This window comes from Pristiophorus japonicus, chromosome 7 (assembly GCF_044704955.1).
Source record: "Pristiophorus japonicus isolate sPriJap1 chromosome 7, sPriJap1.hap1, whole genome shotgun sequence".
NCBI lineage: Eukaryota > Metazoa > Chordata > Chondrichthyes > Pristiophoridae > Pristiophorus > Pristiophorus japonicus.
The window spans coordinates 69,419,228-69,427,167 of record NC_091983.1 but is presented as its reverse complement, the minus strand read 5'-3'; positions in this window follow the sequence as shown (position 1 = coordinate 69,427,167).

Sequence of the window (7,940 nt, the reverse complement as noted above, 5' to 3'; positions counted from 1 at the left end):
TACCCTTCTTTAAGTTCTGGACCATGGTCTCTGAATTAACTGTTTCATTCTCCATCCTAATGTAGAATTCCACCATATTATGGTCACTCTTCCCCAAGGGGCCTCGCACAACAAGATTGCTAATTAATCCTCTCTCATTACACAACACCCAGTCTAAGATGGCCTCCCCCCTAGTTGGTTCCTCGACATATTGGTCTAAAAAACTATCCCTTATGCACTCCAGGAAATCCTCCTCCACTGTATTGTTTCCAGTTTGGTTAGCCCAATCTATATGCATATTAAAGTCACCCATGATAACTGCTGCACCTTTATTGCATGCACCCCTAATTTCCTGTTTGATGCCCTCCCCAACATCACTACTACTGTTTGGAGGTCTGTACACAACTCCCACTAGCGTTTTCTGCCCCTTGTTATTCCGTAGCTCCACCCATACCGATTCCACATCATCCAAGCTAATGTCTTTCCTTACAATTGCCTTAATTTCCTCTTTAACTAGCAACGCCACCCCGCCTCCTTTTCCTTTCTGTCTATCCTTCCTAAATGTTGAGTACCCTTGGATGTTGAGTTCCCAGCCTTGGTCACCCTGGAGCCTTGTCTCCGTGATGCCAACCACATCGTATCCATTACCTGCTAGCTGCAGTTAATTCATCCACCTTATTCCGAATATTCCTCGCATTGAGGCACAGAGCCTTCAGGCTTGCCTTTTTAACACACTTAGACCCTTTAGAATTTTGCTGCAAAGTGGCCCTTTTTGTTTTTTGCCTTGGGTTTCTCTGCCCTCCACTTTTACTCATCTTCTTTCTGTCTTTTGCTTCTGTCTCCAATTTGTTTCCCTCTGTCTCTCTGCATTGGTTCCCATCCCCCTGCCATATTAGTTCAACTCCTCCCCAACAGCACTAGGAAAAACTCCTCCTAGGACATTGGTTCCGGTCCTGCCCAGGTGCAGACCGTTCGGTTTGTACTGGTCCCACCTCCCCCAGAACCGGTTCCAATGCCCCAGGAATTTGAATCCCTCCCTGCTGCACCACTGCTCAAGCCACGTATTCATCTGAGCTATCCTGCAATTCCTACTTTGACTAGCACGTGGCACTGGTAGCAATCCTGAGATTACTACTTTTGAGGTCCTACTTTTTAATTTAGCTCCGAGCTCCTTAAATTCGTCTCGTAGGACCTCATCCCATTTTTTACCTATATCGTTGGTACCAATGTGCACCACGACAACTGGCTGTTCACCCTCCCTTTTCAGAATGTCCTGCACCCGCTCCGAGACATCCATGACCCTTGCACCAGGGAGGCAACATACCATCCTGGAGTCTCGGCCGCAGAATCGCCTATCTATTCCCCTTACAATTGAATCCCCTATCACTATCACTCTCCCACTCTTTTTCCTGCCCTCCTGTGCAGCAGAGCCACCCACGGTGCCATGAACTTGGCTGCTGCTGCCCTCGATTGATGAGTCATCCCCCTCAACAGTACTCAAAGCGGTGTATCTGTTTTGCAGGGGGATGACCGCAGGGGATCCCTGCACTACCTTCCTTGCACTACTCTTCCTGTTGGTCTTCCATTCCCTCTCTGGCTGTGGACCCTTTACCTGCGGTAAGACCAACTCACTAAACGTGCTATTCACGTCATTCTCAGCATCGTGGATGCTCCAGAGTGAATCCACCCTCAGCTCCAATTCCGCAACGCGGTCCGTTAGGAGCTGGAGGTGGATACACTTCCCGCACACGTAGTCTTCAGGGACACCGGAGGCGTCCCTGATTTCCCACACAGTACAGGAGGAGCATAACACATGTCCGAGCTCTCCTGCCATGACTTAACCCTTAGATTAACTTAAATTGGCAACAACAGTGTTGAAAGTTACTCACTGATATAGAAGAGAAAAAAGAAAAAACTACTTACCAATCACCAGCCAATCACTTACCCCCTTGGCTGTGACATCGCTTTTCTATTTCTTTCTACTTTTTTGCCTTCTCCCTGTAGCTACACAAGCTGGGCCTTTATAGGCCTCTCCACGCACCTCCTCGACGCTGCTCCCGACTCAGCGACGCACCGCCCGACCTCGTGGCCTTTTATAGGCCTCTCCACGCACCTCCTCGTCGCTGCTCCCGACTCAGTGTCCCAGGGGAAATGCAGGAAGAGATAAAGCCATTCCAGCAGCACAAAGATGAAATGTCTATACAAGCAGACTGCCTTCTGTGGGACAATCGAGTAGTGGTTCCCATGAAGAGCAGAGACACATTCATCAGTGACCTCCACATTATCCACCAAGGCATCGTAATGATGAAAGCAATAGCCAGATCCCACGTGTGGTAGCCCGGAAATAGAATAGTGGATGCATTGGTGATCATTTTCCAACAGTCTATCAACTGGGGATCAGTTCCTTTCGACTGGAGGATAGCTAATATAACACCACTTTTTAAAAAGGGAGGGAGAGAGAAAGCGGGTAATTATAGACCGCTTAGCCTGACATCAGTGGTGGGGAAAATGTTGGAATCAATTATTAAGGATGAAATAGCAGCGCATTTGGAAAGCAGTGACAGGATTGGTCCAAGTCAGCATGGATTTATGAAAGGGAAATCATGCTTGACAAATCTTCTGGAATTTTTTGAGGATGTAACCAGTAGAGTGGACAAGGGAAAACCAGTTGATGTGGTGTATTTGGACTTTCAAAAGGCTTTTGACAAGGTCCCACAAAAGAGATTGGTGTGCAAAATCAAAGCAAATGGTATTGGGGGTACTATAATGACGTGGATAGAGAACTGGTTGGCAGACAGGAAGCAGAGAGTTGGGATAAACGGGTCCTTTTCAGAATGGCAGGCAGTGACCAGTGGAGTGCCGCAGGGCTCAGTGCTGGGACCCCAGCTATTTACAATATACATCAATGATTTGGATGAAGGAATTGAGTGTAATATCTCCGAGTTGCAGATGACACTAAACTGGGTGGCGGTCTGAGCTGTGAGGGGGACAGTAAGAGGCTGCTGGGTGACTTAGACAGGTTAGGAAAATGGGCAAATGCATGGCAGATGCAGTATAATGTGGATAAATGTGAGGTTATCCACTTTGGGGGCAGTAAAACGAAGGCAGAATATTATCTGAATGGCGGCAGATTAGGAAAAGGGGAGGTGCAAGGAGACCTGGGTGCCATGGTTCATCAGTCATTGACAGTTGGCATACAGGCGGTAAATAAGTCAAATGGTATGTTGGCCTTCATAGCTAGGGGATTTGAGTATAGGAGCAGGGAGATCTTACTGCAGTTGTACAGGGCCTCGGTGAGACCTCACCTGGAATATTCTGTTCAATTTTGGTCTCCTAATCTGAGGAAAGATGTTCTGGCTATTGAGGGAGTGCAGCGAAGGTTCACCAGACTGATTCCTGGGATGGCAGGACTGACATATGAGGAGAGACTGGATCAACTGGGCTTTTATACATTGGAGTTTAGAAGGATGAGAGGGGATCTCATAGAAACATACATGATTCTGACGGGACGGGACAGGTTAGATGCGGATAGATTGTTTCCGATGTTGGGGAAGTCCAGAACCAGGGGACACAGTTTTATGATAAGGGGTAAGCCATTTAGGACTGAGATGAGGAGAAACTTCTTCACTCAGAGAGTTGTTAACCTGTGGAATTCACTGCTGCAGAGAGCTGTTGATGTAGGTTCATTGGATATATTCAAGAGGGAGTTAAGATATGGCCCTTATGGCTCAAGGGATCAAAGGGTATGGAGAGAAAGCAGGAAAGGGGTACTGAGGGAATGATCAACCATGATCTTATTGAATGGTGGTGCAGGCTCGAAGGGCTGAATGGGCTACTCCTGCACCTATTTTCTATGTTTCTATGTATCGATGCGGACTTAGAGTCCTGCATTCACAGATGTAATAAATGCTCGCAGTTAAGCAATGTATCCAGGGAGGCGCCGCTAAGTTTATGGTCTTGGCCCTCCAAACCGTGGTCTGGGGTACACGATGACTACACAGGCCTGTTCTTGGGTAAAATGTTCCTTGTGGTTGTAGAAGCGTACTCCAAGTGGATTGAATGTGAGATAATGTCGGCTAGCACGTCCGCTGCCACTACTGAAAGCCTGCGGGCCATGTTTGCCACACACGGCCTACCCGATGTCCTGGTGAGCGACAAGGAGCCATGTTTTACCAGTGCTGAGTTCAAAGAATTCATGACCCGTAACTGGATCAAACATGTCACATCTGCCCTGTTTAAACCAGCATCCAATGGTCAGGCAGAGAGAACAGTGCAAACCATCAAGCAGGGCTTGAAGAGGATAACGGAAGGCTCACTGCAGACTCGCCTATCCCGGGTCCTGCTTAGCTACCACACGAGACCCCACTTACTCACCGGGATCCCACCAGCTGAACTGCTCATGAAAAGAGCACGTAAGACAAGGCTCTCGTTAGTTCACCCTGATCGACATGAACAGGTAGAGAGCAGGCAGCTTCAACAGTACATGCCATGATAGCGCAAATGTGTCACGTGAGATTGAAATCAATGATCCTGTATTTGTATTGAATTATGGGCAAGGTCCCAAGTGGCTTCCCGGCACTGTCGTGGTCAAAGAGGGAAACAGGATGTTTCGCGTCAAACTTTCAAATGGACTCATTCACCGAAAACACTTGGACCAAATCAAACTCAGATTCACAGATTACCCTGAGCAACCCACCTTGGATCCTACCTTCTTTGACCCCCCAACATACACACCAGTGGCAACCGGCACTGTGGTTGGCCACAAAGCAGAACCCATCATCCACAGCAGCCCAGCAGGACCCACCACACTTGGCAGCCCAGCAAGGGCAGCTGCACAGCAGCCCAGCGAGGGCCCAACAAATGATTCACCAATACCAGCTTTCACACCGAGACGATCAACCAGGGTAAGAAGGGCCTTAGATCGACTCACCTTGTAAATAGTTACACTGTTGACTTTGGGGCGGGGCGGGGGGGGTGTTGTTATACATGTAAACTTGTATTTGCTCTGTGCAGCCACCAGGGGGCTCATCCCCTGGAGTCCCAAGGGATCCCATAATCCCTTGGGAGCACAGGTATTTAAGAAGGCTTCACAGGTTGGAGAGGCACTCTGGAGACCTGCAATAAAAGACTAAGGTCGCACTTTACTTTGATCTCACAGTGTTCAGTGTGACTCTTTCTCCATACATAACAGTTACTTTGAATAAAAAACATTTAATATGACCATTGGTTTGAAATCATAAGTATCACAGGGAAAAACACCTCAACCCCACCCCACTTTTTCGAACATTGACATCAATTAAATTGGTCAACATGTCCAGCAACACAGGAAACAAATGCAAACCAACAGGGTGGCCCCCTCGCCCCATAGAAACATAGAAACATAGAAACATAGAAAATAGGTGCAGGAGTAGGCCATTCGGCCCTTCTAGCCTGCACCGCCATTCAATGAGTTCATGGCTGAACATGCAACTTCAGTACCCCATTCCTGCTTTCTCACCATACCCCTTGATTCCCCTCGTAGTAAGGACTTCATCTAACTCCTTTTTGAATATATTTAGTGAATTGGCCTCAACAACTTTCTGTGGTAGAGAATTCCACAGATTCACCACTCTCTGGGTGAAGAAATTCCTCCTCATCTCGGTCCTAAATGGCTTCCCCCTTATCCTTAGACTGTGTCCCCTGGTTCTGGACTTCCCCAACATTGGGAACATTCTTCCTGCATCTAACCTGTCTAATCCCGTCAGAATTGTAAACGTTTCTATGAGGTCCCCTCTCATTCTTCTGAACTCCAGTGAATACAAGCCCAGTTGATCCAGTCTTTCTTGATAGGTCAGTCCCGCCATCCCGAGAATCAGTCTGCTGCACTCCCTCAATAGCAAGAATGTCCTTCCTCAGGTTAGGAGACCAAAACTGTACACAATACTCCAGGTGTGGCCTCACCAAGGCCCTGTACAATTGTAGCAACACCTTCCTGCCCCTGTACTCAAATCCCCTCGCTATGAAGGCCAACATGCCATTTGCTTTCTTAACCGCCTGCTGTACCTGCATGCCAACCTTCAATGACTGATGTACCATGACACCCAGGTCTCTTTGCACCTCCCCTTTTCCTAATCTGTCACCATTCAGATAATAGTCTGTCTCTCTGTTTTTACCACCAAAGTGGATAACCTCACATTTATCCACATTATACTTCATCTGCCATGCATTTGCCCACTCACCTAACCTATCCAAGTCGCTCTGCAGCCTCATAGCATCCTCCTTGCAGCTCACACTGCCACCCAACTTAGTGTCATCCGCAAATTTGGAGATACTACATTTAATCCCCTCGTCTAAATCATTAAGGTACAGTGTAAACAGCTGGGGCCCCAGCACAGAACCTTGCGGTACCCCACTAGTCACTGCCTGCCATTCTGAAAAGTCCCCATTTACTCCTACTCTTTGCTTCCTGTCTGACAACCAGTTCTCAATCCATGTCAGCACACTACCCCCAATCCCATGTGCTTTAACTTTGCACATTAATCTCTTGTGTGGGACCTTGTCGAAAGCCTTCTGAAAGTCCAAATATACCACATCAACTGGTTCTCCTTTGTCCACTCTACTGGAAACATCCTCAAAAAATTCCAGAAGATTTGTCAAGCATGATTTCCCTTTCACAAATCCATGCAAACACTGGCTCTGCCTTCATTCCCCGCAATGAGGCACCGCCTAAGGAGCTCCTCGGCCAGGCGGCATGGAGCGAGAAGGAGATGGGGTAGAGGTGAGGAGAAGAAGGGGAGGGGAGACGGAAAGTGAGGTGCATGTCCGCAGGTGATGGCTTTGTTTATCTTTGAAGATAAACAAAGCCATCACCTCAAAGCCATCACCTGCGGACATGCACCTCACTTTCCGTCTCCCCTCCCCTTCTTCTCCTCACCTCTACCCCATCTCCTTCTCGCTCCATGCCGCCTGGCCGAGGAGCTCCTTAGGCGGTGCCTCATTGCGGGGAATGAAGGCAGAGCCAGTGGTTGCATGGATCTGGGAGCGGGGGGTGCCGAGGTGGGAACATTCTCAGATCCGGAAGCAGGATCTTGCTCCTGCCTCTCATGTGTCGTTGGCACTGGGGGTGCAGAACCTAGGGGTGGAGTGCCGCGCTCCCGGGACCACTGGGAGGCCTGTGCCACAAATGTTCCTGGCTATCGCCTCCGCCATCCGCGGAACATACTCCGTCATGGTGCCGGAGATGCTGGCCAGTTGTCGGGATATGCCCCCCAATGCATGTAGGATCTGGTCACCTATGTCTACAGTCTTCCTGGACAACTGTGCCATCTCTCCACTCTCATTCTGCACTCTTGTAGCAGACCTGCGTGTCCACGAAACCTCCGTGGGGTCGGCGCCATCCTGGGGACACCTGGGGTGCTTGGGCCCGGTACCTCCAGAGTGGAGGTGGGAATGACCGGAGGAGCACTAGATGGCCTTGGGGTGGAATGCCTTCTGGAGCCTGGCGATGTCGACTCCTCAAAGTCGGCGCTCTCATCCGTGGAGAATAGACCCAGCTGATTGACAGGCGAGAATCGGAGCTCCTCAGCACCAGATGAAGGATCGTCCACCGAGTCCGGCCCCACGCCCCCACCTTCTGGCCTCTGTGGTTTTGCCTGGGGCCACGCTGCTGGCTGAGCTGCAAAACACAAATGAGGTTATTTGGGGAGAAGCGAGTGCTGAGGTCACAAGGTGAGTCCAGCGCTACACACAACATATGCACAACAAAAGCACCACCGCTCACAAATCATTGCAGACATCACATTTCATGTCCATCAACACATTCTACATTGCAATGATTCTCATGAGGCCAGCATTATTTATAGGACACTTTTAGAAATCATCTATCATGTATTATTGTTCGGATATGAGTGGGTGTGGCATCTATTGACTTTACATCACGCAATGGTGTATACTTTACTCACGTGGCATCACTTCAGGGTCTG